This window comes from Bombina bombina, unplaced genomic scaffold (assembly GCF_027579735.1).
Source record: "Bombina bombina isolate aBomBom1 unplaced genomic scaffold, aBomBom1.pri scaffold_479, whole genome shotgun sequence".
Lineage (NCBI taxonomy): Eukaryota > Metazoa > Chordata > Amphibia > Anura > Bombinatoridae > Bombina > Bombina bombina.
Window position 1 is genome coordinate 188,290 of NW_026511783.1, and position 13,371 is coordinate 201,660.

Here is a 13,371-nt window from a genome sequence, read left to right on the forward strand (position 1 = left end):
CTCAGCCCATTAGTAATAATTATAAGAGTAATCAATGCAGCCCTCGGATTGTAAGGACTTAGTTTACCTTTCATAATAATTTGTGGGCTGATGACATCAGTATATTACCTTACGAGACCTGTGAATATTACATCCTGGTTTAAGTGTTTTTAATTTAACTTAAGCTTATGTATGAATGATTATTCCTAGTTAATTCAATAAAGATTAATAGTATGAATGGTATGGAATAATATTCTTTGTAAACAGTTTTACAGAGTTCAGAAATAATTTATTCGCAGAGCCTAACTTCTTTTACTAAGTTGTATACTTATTTACAATTAGGTTTCTAGTTGTTATTTGTCCTAAGTTTGGGCATCTGCGACAGGTTAAATTTTTTTATTGCCACATTTATTGTGACGACACAATTTACAGCCTATTAAAGAGCAGCAAAATAATTGAATAACCTGTTTAGCATAACTCTGCTCCCCCTACTTTTTGTGTAAACTTAACCCATTTTAAGCTTGCTGGCAGAGGCAGTCAGGTGTTCATTTAATATCTGTTGGTATTTGATAGAGTCCATGATGCCATTTTATCCTAACAAAATGTCCAGGTCCTCTGGCAGAAAAACAGCCCCAAAACTTAAGAGCCACCTCCATATTAAACCGTGTGCACCAAACCATATCCATGAGATCTCTGTATTTTTGTGTATTTATTTAACAAAAGATCAAAAGGTTTAGCTATAAAAACAATTTTCTCTTGTAAGGTGTATCCAGTCCACGGATCATCCATTACTTGTGGGATATTCTCATTCCCAACAGGAAGCTGCAAGAGGATCACCCACAGCAGAGCTGTCTATATAGCGCCACCCCCAGTCATTCTCTTGCAGCTCTCGACAAGCATGGAAGCAGTTAGAGAGATATGGTGAAATGTAGTTGTTTTTTCTTCAATTCAAAAGTTTGTTATTTTTAAATGGTACCGGAGTTGTACTATTTTGGTCCCAGGCAGAAAATAGAAGAAGAATCTGCCTGTGGTCTCTAATGATCTTAGCAGGTTGTAACTAAGATCCATTGCTGTTCTCACACATAACTGAAGAGAGAGGTAACTTCAGCTGGGGAATGGCGTGCAGGTTATCCTGCTATGAGGTATGTGCAGTCTAAATTTTTCTAGAGAAATGTAAATGCTAGAAAATGCTGTTGATACCAGATTTATTTAAGGTAAGCCTAATTACAGTGATTAATAGCGACTAGTATCATGTTTACTGTTAGAGGTAATACAACGTTTGCTGGGAGTGCTTAAACGTTTTTTAAATGCTTTTTGGTGATAAAACTTTATTGGGGCCCAGTTTTTTCCACATGGCTGGCTTAAATTTGCCTAGAAATAGTTTTCTTAGGCCTCTCACTGTATAGACATGAGTGGGAGGGGCCTAATTTTGCGCCTAAGTGCGCATTAACTTTTGCAGACTGAGACATCCAGCTTCACTGAAGGAGTCCCCTGAATGCTATAGGACCTCTCTGAAGGGTTTTTAGGCTTTCCAAAGTCGTTTGTATGGCAAGGTAGGGCCACAGCAGAGCTGTGGCAGTTTGCTGTGACTTAAAAAAACGTCTATTTCGTTTTTTTGATCCGTTTTTTAAACTAAGGGGTTAATCATCCATTTGCAAGTGGGTGCAATACTCTGTTAGCGTATTATACACACTGTAAAAATTTCGTTTGATTTACTGCTTTTTTTCACTGTTTTTCAAATTCTGACCTTTTTTATTTTTCTTAAAGGCACAGTACCGTTTTTATTGTTTGCTTGTTAACTTGCTTTAAAGTGTTTTCCAAGCTTGCTGGTCTCATTGATAGTCTGTTTAAACATGTCTGACATAGAGGAAACTCCTTGTTCATTATGTTTAGAAGCCATGGTGGAACCCCCTCTTAGAATGTGTACCAAATGTACTGATTTCACTTTAAGCAATAAAGATCATATTCTGTCTTTAAAAAAATTATCACCAGAGGAATCTGACGAGGGGGAAGTTATGCCGACTAACTTGCCCCACGTGTCAGAACCTTTGAATCCCGCTCAAGGGACTCATGCTCAAGAGGCGCCAAGTACATCTAGCGCGCCCATGGCGTTTACTTTACAAGACATGGCGGCAGTCATGGATAATACACTGTCAGCGGTATTATCCAGACTACCTGGGTTACGAAGAAAGCAAGACAGCTCTGGAGTTAGAAGAAATACAGAGCAAACTGACGCTTTAGTAGCTATGTCTGATACCCCCTCACAATATGCAGAAGCTGAGGAAGGAGAGCTTCTTTCTGTGGGTGATTTTTCTGACTCAGGGAAGAGGATTCAACCTAATTCTGATATGTCAACATTTAAATTTAAGCTTGAACACCTCCGCGTGTTGCTCAGGGAGGTTTTAGCTGCTCTGAATGACTGTGATACAATTGCAGTGCCAGAGAAATTGTGCAGATTGGATAAATACTATGCAGTGCCTGTTTACACTGATGTTTTTCCAATACCTAAAAGGTTTTCAGAAATTATTACTAAGGAATGGGATAGACCAGGTGTGCCGTTCTCTCCCCCTCCTATTTTTAAGAAAATGTTTCCAATAGATACCGCCACACGGGACTTATGGCAAACGGTCCCTAAGGTGGAGGGAGCAGTTTCTACCCTAGCTAAGCGTACTACTATTCCTGTTGAGGACAGTTGTGCTTTCTTAGATCCAATGGATAAAAAGTTAGAGGGTTACCTTAAGAAAATGTTTATTCAACAAGGTTTTATTCTACAGCCCCTTGCATGCATTGCCCCAGTCACTGCTGCTGCGGCCTTCTGGTTTAAGTCTCTGGAAGAGGCTTTACAGGTAGAGACCCCATTGGACGATATACTTGACAAGCTTAGAGCACTTAAGCTAGCCAATTCTTTTGTTTCTGATGCCATTGTTCATTTGACTAAACTAACGGCTAAGAATTCTGGTTTTGCTATTCAGGCGCGTAGGGCGCTATGGCTTAAATCATGGTCAGCTGACGTTACTTCAAAGTCTAAGCTTCTTAATATTCCCTTCAAGGGGCAGACCCTATTCGGGCCTGGTTTGAAGGAGATCATTTCTGATATCACGATATCACTGGAGGAAAAGGTCATGCCCTTCCTCAGGATAGGTCTAACAAATCAAGGGCCAAACAGACTAATTTTCGTGCCTTTCGAAACTTTAAGGCGAGTGCGGCATCAGCTTCCTCTAATACAAAACAAGAGGGAACTTTTGCCCAGTCCAAGTGAGTCTGGAGACCTAACCAGGCTTGGAACAAAGGTAAGCAGGCCAAAAAGCCTGCTGCTGCCTCTAAGACAGCATGAAGGATTGGCCCCCGATCCGGTAACGAATCTAGTAGGGGGCAGACTTTCTCTCTTCGCCCAGGCTTGGGCAAGAGATGTCCAGGATCCCTGGGCGTTGGAAATTGTATTCCAGGGATATCTTCTGGACTTCAAAGCTTCTCCTCCAAAAGGGAGATTTCACCTTTCACAATTATCTGCAAACCAGATAAAGAGAGAGGCATTTTTACACTGTGTTCAAGACCTCCTAGTTATGGTAGTGATCCACCCAGTTCCAAAGGAGGAACAGGGACAAGGATTCTATTCAAATCTGTTTGTGGTTCCCAAGAAAGAGGGAACCTTCAGACCAATCTTAGATCTCAAGATCTTAAACAAATTTCTCAGGGTCCCATCATTCAAGATGGAGACTATTCGTACCATCCTACCTATGATCCAGGAGGGTCAATACATGACTACAGTGGATTTAAAGGATGCTTATCTTCACATTCCGATACACAAAGATCATCATCGGTTTCTCAGGTTTGCCTTCCTAGACAGGCATTACCAGTTTGTAGCTCTTCCCTTTGGGTTAACTACAGCCCCAAGAAACTTTACGAAGGTTCTGAGGTCACTTCTGGCGGTCCTAAGGCCGCGGGGCATAGCAGTGGCCCCTTATTTAGACAACATTCTGATACAGGCGTCAAATTTCCAAATTGCCAAGTCTCATACGGACATAGTTCTGGCATTTCTGAGGTCGCATGGGTGGAAAGTGAACGAAGAAAAGAGTTCTCTATCCCCTCTCACAAGAGTTTCCTTTCTGGGAACTCTGATAGATTCTGTAGAAATGAGGATTTACCTGACAGAGACCAGGTTATCAAAACTTCTAAATTCCTGCCGTGTTCTTTATTCCACTTCTCGCCCTTCGGTGGCTCAGTGTATGGAAGTAATCGGCTTAATGGTAGCGGCAATGGACATAGTGCCGTTTGCCCGCCTACATCTCAGACCGCTGCAACTCTGCATGCTCAGTCAGTGGAATGGGGATTACACAGAATTGTCCCCTCTACTAAATCTGGATCAAGAGACCAGGGATTCTCTTCTCTGGTGGCTATCTCGGGTCCATCTGTCCAAAGGTATGACCTTTCGCAGGCCAGATTGGACAATTGTAACGACAGATGCCAGCCTTCTAGGCTGGGGGGCAGTCTGGAACTCCCTGAAGGCTCAGGGATCGTGGACTCAGGAGGAGACACTCCTTCCGATAAACATTCTGGAACTAAGAGCGATATTCAATGCTCTTCAGGCTTGGCCTCAGCTAGCGACAATGAGGTTCATCAGATTTCAGTCGGACAACATCACGACTGTGGCTTACATCAACCATCAAGGGGGAACAAGGAGTTCCCTAGCGATGTTGGAAGTTTCAAAGATAATTCGTTGGGCAGAGATTCACTCTTGCCACCTATCAGCTATCCATATCCCAGGAGTAGAGAACTGGGAGGCGGATTTTCTAAGTCGACAGACTTTCCATCCGGGGGAGTGGGAACTCCATCCGGAGGTGTTTGCACAATTGATTCATCGTTGGGGCAAACCAGAACTGGATCTCATGGCGTCTCGCCAGAACGCCAAACTTCTTTGTTACGGATCCAGGTCCAGGGATACCAAGGCGACGCTGATAGATGCTCTAGCAGCGCCTTGGTCCTTCAACCTGGCTTATGTGTTTCCACCGTTTCCTCTGCTCCCTCGTCTGATTGCCAAAATCAAGCAGGAGAGAGCATCGGTGATCTTGATAGCGCCTGCGTGGCCACGCAGGACTTGGTATGCAGATCTGATGGACATGTTATCCTTTCCACCATGAACTCTGCCTCTGAGACAGGACCTTCTACTTCAGGGTCCTTTCAACCATCCAAATCTAATTTCTCTGAGACTGACTGCATGGAGATTTAACGCTTGATTTTATCAAAGCGTGGCTTCTCCGAGTCAGTCATTGATACCTTAATTCAGGCACGAAAGCCTGTCACCAGGAAAATCTATCATAAGATATGGCGTAAATATCTTTATTGGTGTGAATCCAAGGGTTACTCATGGAGTAAAGTCAGGATTCCCAGGATATTATCTTTTCTCCAAGAAGGATTGGAAAAAGGATTGTCTGCTAGTTCCTTAAAGGGACAGATTTCTGCTCTGTCTATTCTTTTGCACAAGCGTCTGGTGGATGTTCCAGATGTTCAGGCATTTTGTCAGGCTTTAGTTAGAATCAAGCCTGTGTTTAAACCAGTTGCTCCGCCATGGAGTTTAAATTTGGTTCTTAAAGTTCTTCAAGGGGTTCCGTTTGAACACCTTCATTCCATAGATATCAAGCTTTTATCTTGGAAAGTTCTATTTTTGGTAGCTATTTCCTCAGCTCGTAGAGTTTCCGAGTTATCTGCCTTACAATGTGATTCCCCTTATCTGATCTTCCATGCAGATAAGGTAGTTTTGTGTACGAAACCTGGGTTTTTACCTAAGGTGGTATCTAATAAGAATATCAATCAGGAGATTGTTGTTCCGTCATTGTGTCCTAATCCTTCTTCAAAGAAGGAACGTCTATTACACAATCTTGACGTGGTTCGTGCTTTAAAGTTTTATTTACAAGCTACTAAAGATTTTCGTCAAACATCTGCTTTGTTTGTTGTCTACTCTGGACAGAGGAAAGGCCAAAAGGCTTCGGCAACTTCTCTTTCGCTTTGGCTAAGAAGTATAATACGCTTAGCTTATGAGACTGCTGGCCAGCAGCCTCCGGAAAGGATTATAGCTCATTCTACTAGAGCTGTGGCTTCCACATGGGCTTTTAAAAATGAGGCTTCTGTTGAACAGATTTGCAAGGCGGCGACTTGGTCTTCGCTTCATACTTTTTCAAAGTTCTATAAATTTGATACTTTTGCTTCTTCGGAGGCTATTTTTGGGAGAAAGGTTTTATAGGCAGTGGTACCTTTCGTTTTAAGTACCTGCCTTGTCCCTCCCTTCATCCGTGTGCTTTAGCTTTGGTATTGGTATCCCACAAGTAATGGATGATCCGTGGACTGGATACACCTTACAAGAGAAAACATAATTTATGCTTACCTGATAAATTTATTTCTCTTGTGGTGTATCCAGTCCACGGCCCGCCCTGTCATTTTAAGGCAGGTATATTTTATTTTTAAACTACAGTCACCACTGCACCCTATGGTTTCTCCTTTCTCTTGCTTGTCTTCGGTCGAATGACTGGAGGTGGCAGTTGGGGGAGGAGCTATATAGACAGCTCTGCTGTGGGTGATCCTCTTGCAGCTTCCTGTTGGGAATGAGAATATCCCACAAGTAATGGATGATCCGTGGACTGGATACACCACAAGAGAAATAAATTTATCAGGTAAGCATAAATTATGTTTTTTCACAGTCTTCTTTGCTCATAGTTACTAAGGGTGTCAATATATATTATAATATTATAAGCTTGGAAATTCAAAGATAGTTTTCACTTATTTAATTACTGTGTACTGGGATTTAACAAAATAATAAGATGTATATTAATCTATTCTATTTCTTTTGATTTATTTTACTGTTAAAAGGTATATTTCTTCTATAAGGTACGACGAGTCCACGGATTCATCCTTTACTTGTGGGATATTATCCTCCTGCTAACAGGAAGTGGCAAAGAGCACCACAGCAGAGCTGTCTATATAGCTCCTCCCTTAGCTCCACCCCCCAGTCATTCTCTTTGCCTACTCTAAGTACTAGGAAGGGTAAAGTGAAAGAGGTGATAAAACATGAAATTTTTTCTGACGGAGGTCAGGAAATCAAAGATTTTAACCATCTGCCGAGCTCTTCATTCCATTCCTCGGCCGTCAGTGGCTCAGTGTATGGAGGTAATCGGACTAATGGTAGCGGCAATGGACATAGTTCCGTTTGCTCGCTTGCATCTCAGACCACTGCAACTATGCATGCTCAATCAGTGGAATGGGGATTATGTGGATTTATCTCCTCAGATAAATCTAGATCAAGAGACCAGAGACTCTCTTCTTTGGTGGTTGTCACAGGATCATCTGTCCCAGGGAATGTGTTTCCGCAGGCCAGCATGGGTCATAGTGACGACGGACGCCAGCCTATTGGGCTGGGGTGCAGTCTGGAATTCCCTGAAAGCACAGGAGGAGGCTCTCCTCCCGATAAATATTCTAGAACTGAGAGCGATATTCAACGCGCTTCAGGCGTGGCCTCAGCTGGCTTCGGCCAGATTCATAAGATTCTAGTCGGACAATATCACGACTGTAGCATATATCAATCATCAGGGGGGAACAAAGAGTTCTCTAGCGATGATAGAGGTTACAAAAATAATTAGATGGGCAGAGACTCACTCTTGCCATCTATCAGCAATCTATATCCCAGGAGTGGAGAACTGGGAAGCGGATTTTCTAAGTCGTCAGATTTTTCATCCGGGGGAGTGGGAACTCCATCCGGAGGTGTTTGCACAATTGATTCAGCAATGGGGCACACCAGAATTGGATCTGATGGCGTCTCTTCAGAACGCCAAACTTCCTCGTTACGGGTCCAGGTCAAGGGATCCTCAGGCAGTACTGATAGATGCTCTAGCAGTACCCTGGTCGTTCAACCTTGCTTATGTGTTTCCACCATTTCCTCTCCTTCCTCGTTTGATTGCCAGAATCAAACAGGAGAGAGCTTCGGTGATTTTGATAGCACCTGCGTGGCCTTGCAGGACTTGGTATGCAGACCTGGTGGACATGTCATCTCTTCCACCATGGACTCTGCCACTGAGACAGGACCTTCTGATTCAAGGTCCGTTCCAGCATCCAAATCTAGTTTCTCTGCGGCTGACTGCTTGGAGATTGAACGCTTGATTTTATCCAAGCGGGGTTTCTCTGAGTCGGTCATAGATACCTTGATTCAGGCTCGAAAGCCTGTCACTAGGAAAATTTATCATAAGATATGGCGTAAATATATTTATTGGTGCGAATCCAAAGACTACTCATGGAGTAAGATCAGGATTCCTAGGATTTTGTCCTTTCTCCAAGAAGGATTGGAGAAGGGGCTATCAGCTAGTTCCTTAAAGGGACAGATATCTGCTTTATCAATTCTACTGCACAAGCGTCTGGCAAATGTTCCAGACGTTCAGTCGTTCTCTCAGGCTTTAGTTAGAATCAAGCCTATGTTTAAACCTGTTGCTCGCCATGGAGTCTGAATTTAGTTCTTAAAGTTCTTCAAGGGGTTCCGTTTGAACCTATGCATTCCATAGATATTAAGCTTCTATCTTGGAAAGTTCTGTTTTTAGTTGCTATCTCTTCGGCTCGAAGAGTTTCTGAACTATCTGCGTTGCAATGCGACTAGCCTTATCTTGTTTTACATGCTGATAAGGTGGTTTTGCGTACCAAACCTGGATTCCTTCCTAAGGTTGTTACTAATAGGAATATCAATCAGGAAATTCTTGTTCCTTCTCTGTGTCCTAATCCTTCCTCTGAGAAGGAGCGTCTGTTGCACAACTTGGACGTGGTTCGTGCTTTGAAGTTTTACTTGCAAGCAACCAAGGATTTCCGTCAAACATCTTCTTTGTTTGTTGTCTATTCTGGAAAACGTAGAGGTCAAAAAGCTACGGCTACCTCTCTTTCTTTTTGGCTGAAAAGTATCATCCGTTTGGCATACGAGACTGCTGGACAGCAGCCTCCTGAAAGGATTAAAGCTCACTCTACTAGAGCGGTGGCTTCCACATGGGCTTTTAAAAAATGATGCTTCTGTTGAACAGATTTGTAAGGCTGCAACTTGGTCTTCGCTTCATACCTTTTCAAAATTTTACAAATTTGATACTTTTGCTTCCTCGGAGGCTATTTTTGGGAGAAAAGTTCTTCAAGCAGTGGTGCCTTCTGTTTAACCATCTGTCTTGTCCCACCCGTTCATCCGTGTCCTGTAGCTTTGGTATTGTATCCCACAAGTAAAGGATGAATCCGTTGACTAGTCGTACCTTATAGAAGAAAAGTAAATTTATGCTTACCTGATAAATTAATTTTCTTTTGCATGATGTACCGAGTCCACGGATTCATCCTAACTTGTGGGATATTGTCCTTCCTGACAGGAAGTAGCAAAGAGAGCACCACAGCAGAGCTGTCTATATAGCTCCCCCCTTAACTCCACCCCCCCCCCAGTCATTCTCTTTGCTAGCTCTAAGCAGGAAGAGTAAAGAGAAGAGGTGTTAAACTATTAGTTTTTATTTCATCTTCAATCAAGAGTTTGTTATTTTTAAATGGTACCGGTGTTGTACTATTTGCTCTCAGGCAGGACATAGATAAAGATTTCTGCCTGGAGGATGATGATCTTAGCATTTGTAACTAAGGTCCACTGCTGTTCCCATATGAGCTGAGGAGTACAGGAAAACGTCAGTGTGAGGAACGGTTCTTGCTATACAGCAATGAGGTATGTTCAGTCATTTTTCTGCAGAGACTGTGTTAACTCAGAAAGGCTGACAGTATCCCCATTAGGGGAAGGGTAAGCAGTAATCCTAGTATGAAAGAGGTTTTACTAGCTTGCATAAAGGGCTAATATTTTTTTTACATTTTTTTTTTGGGCACTCAGTTTGTTTATATGAAATTGGTACAAACATTTGTGTGTTCTGGGAGTAACATTTAGGTTTATGGGACGTTTGCTTGAGGGGTCATTTGGCTTATTTTGGGTTTGTTATAACCCACATGGTTTTCAAACTAACGGCTAGATTTAGAGTTTTGCGGCCAAAGGGGTGCGTTAGCTACGCGTTTTTTCCCCCCCCCCGCACCTTTTAAATAACGCTGGTATTTAGAGTTCTCTGAAGGGATGCGTTAGGCTCCAAAAAGGGAGCGTAGAGGCATATTTGCCGCCACTTCAACTCTCAATACCAGCGTTGCTTACGGTAGTGGTAAGCTGGAAAAACGTGCTTGTGCACGATTCCCCCATAGGAAACAATGGGGCAGTTTGGGCAGAAAAAAAAACCTAACACCTGCAAAAAAAGCTCCCAACGCAGCCCCATTGTTTCCTATGGGGAAACACTTTCTAAGTCTACACCTAACACCCTAACATGTACCCCGAGTCTAAACACCCCTATCCTTACACTTATTAACCTCTAATCTGTGGCCCCGCTATCGCTGACCCCTGCATTTTATTATTAACCCCTAATCTGCCGCTCCGGACACCGCCGCAACCTACATTATACCTATGTACCCCTAATCTGCTGCCCACAACACCGCCGACCCCTATAGTATATTTATTAACCCCTAATCTGCCCCCCAACGTCGCCGCTACCTTACATACACCTATTAACCCCTAATCTGCCGACCGGACCTCGCCGCCACTATAATAAATGTATTAACCCCTAAACCGCCGCACTCCCGCCTCAAAAACCCTATAATAAATAGTATTAACCCCTAATCTGCCCTCCCTAACATCGCCAACACCTAACTTCAAGTATTAACCCCTAATCTGCCGACCGGACCTCGCCGCTACTCTAATAAATGTATTAACCCCTAAAGCTAAGTCTAACACCCCCCTAACTTAAATATAATTTTAATCTAATGAAATAAATTAAATATTATTAACTAAAGTCTTCCTATTTAAAGCTAAATACTTACCTGTAAAATAAACCCTAATATAGCTACAATATAACGAATAATTATATTGTAGCTATTTTAGGATTTATATTTATTTTACAGGCAACTTTGTAATTATTTTAACTAGGTACAATAGCTATTAAATAGTTATTAACTATTTAATAGCTACCTAGTTAAAATAATTACAAAATTACCTGTAAAATAAATCCTTACCTAAGTTACAATTAAACCTAACACTACACTATCAATAAATAAATTAAATCAATTCAATTAACTACAAGTACCTACAATTAAATAAACCAAACTAAATTAAAAAACAAACAAACACTAAATTACAAAAAATAAAAAAAGATTACAAGAATTTTAAGCTAATTACACCTACTCTAAGCCCCCCAAAATAAAAAAATTCCCTACCCTAATCTAAATTAAAATAGTTAACAGCTCTATTACCTTACCAGCCCTTAAAAGGGCTTTTTGCGGGGCATGCCCCAAAGAAATCAGCTCTTTTGCCTGTAAAAAAAAACACAATACCACCCCCCAAAATTACAATCCACCACCCACATACCCCTACTCTAACCCAAACCCCCCTTAAATAAACCTAACACTACCCCCCTGAAGATCTCCCTACCTTGAGTCGTCTTCACTCAGCCGAGCAGTGATGGACCAAAAGAAGACATCCGGAGCGGCAGAAGTCTTCATCCTATCCGGGCAGAAGAGGACATCCGGACCGGCAAACATCTTCATCCAGTAGTTAAGAGCTTTATAAACCGGCGTTAGCCCAGAAAGCTCTTAACTACTGACTTTTTTCTGCGGCTGGAGTCTTGTCGGTAGAGGGTCTAATGCTCACTTCAGCCAAGACTCTAAATACCGGCGTTAGGAAGATCCCATTGAAAAGATAGGATACGCAATTGACATAAGGGGATCTGCGGTATGGAAAAGTCGCGGCTGGAAAGTGAGCATTAGACCCTTTCCTGGCTGGCTCTAAATACCAGCGGGCGGTAAAAAGCAGCGTTAGGAGCCCTTAACGCTGCTTTTGACGGCTAACGCAGAACTCTAAATCTAGGCGTGTTTGTTGCATTTGAGTAGGCCCCAGTAACATCGAGTGAGGTGGGCGGGGCCTATTTTCGCGCCTCAGTTGCGCATTTAGTTATACAGACAAGCAGCAAGCAACTTCTCCTGAGATCCTGATGATCTTCTGAGGGCCTATTCGAAGCTTTAACCCCATATTATCGTTCCTAAGGGCAGGTAGGGCTACAGCAGAGCTGTGGCAAGGTGCTTATAGGGGTGTTTAACCGGTTTTACACATTTTTCAATCCGGTTTTGTCATTTGGGGGTTTATTGCTTATTAACTTGTGGTGCAATCCTTCTAAAGCTTAGTGGGTACACTGTTAAAATTTCAGAAAAATTTAAGCAATTTTAACCTGTTTTGCAGTTTGTGTATGCCTTTTTTTCTCTTAAAGGCACAGTACCGTTTTTGCAAATTGTGTTTTTCTCATTAAATAAAGTGTTTTCCAAGCTTGCTTGCTTTATTACTAGTCTGTTAAACATGTCTGACACTGAGGAAACTTATTGTTCAATTTGTTTAGAAGCCATTATTGAACCCCCTCTTAGAATGTGTCCCACTTGTACTGATATGCCTATAAATTGCAAACAGCATATTTTGACTTATAAAAGTTTGGCATTAGATGATTCTCAGACAGAAGGAAATCAGGTTTTGCCATCTAGTTCTCCCCAAGTGTCACAACCAGTAACGCCCGCACAAGTGACGCCAAGTACTTCTAGTGTGTCTAATTCTTTCACCTTGCAAGATATTGCTTCAGTTATGAATACTACCCTCACAGAGGTTTTATCTAAGCTGCCTGGTTTGCAAGGGAAGCGCAGTAGCTCTGGGTTAAGAACAAATGCTGAGCCTTCTGACGCTTTAGTAGCCGTATCCGATCCCTCACAAGGTTCTGAAGTAGGGATGAGGGATTTGATGTCTGAGGGAGAGATTTCTGATTCAGGAAAGACGTTTCCTCAGACAGATTCAGATATGACGTCATTTAAATTTAAGCTAGAGCACCTCCGCTTATTGCTTAGGGAGGTTTTAGCTACTCTGGATGATTGTGACCCTATTGTAGTTCCAGAGAAATTGTGTAAAATGGACAAATATTTAGAGGTTCCTGTTTACACTGATGTGTTTCCGGTCCCTAAGAGGATTTCGGACATTGTTACTAAGGAGTGGGAAAAAACAGGTTTTCCGTTCTCTCCCTCTCCTGTTTTTAAGAAAATGTTTCCCATTTCTGACACCATAAAGGACTCATAGCAGACGGTCCCTAAGGTGGAGGGAGCTATTTCTACCCTGGCTAAGCGTACAACTATACCTATTGAAGACAGTTGTGCTTTCATTGATCCTATGGATAAAAAATGAGAGGGTTTCCTAAAGAAAATTTTTGTTCATCAAGGTTTTCTTCTCCAACCTATAGCGTGCATTGTTCCGGTAACCACTGCAGCTGCCTTTTGGTTTGAGGCTCTAGAAGA

General features: G+C 42.2%; 1 protein-coding gene across 1 annotated transcript in view; it reads left to right on the forward strand.

Annotated features, from left to right (window-relative positions):
- The window catches only part of LOC128643947 (PHD finger protein 1), a gene marked incomplete in the record, with an annotated part of 170,893 nt that overhangs the window by 134,607 nt on the left and 22,915 nt on the right, over positions 1-13,371 (forward strand).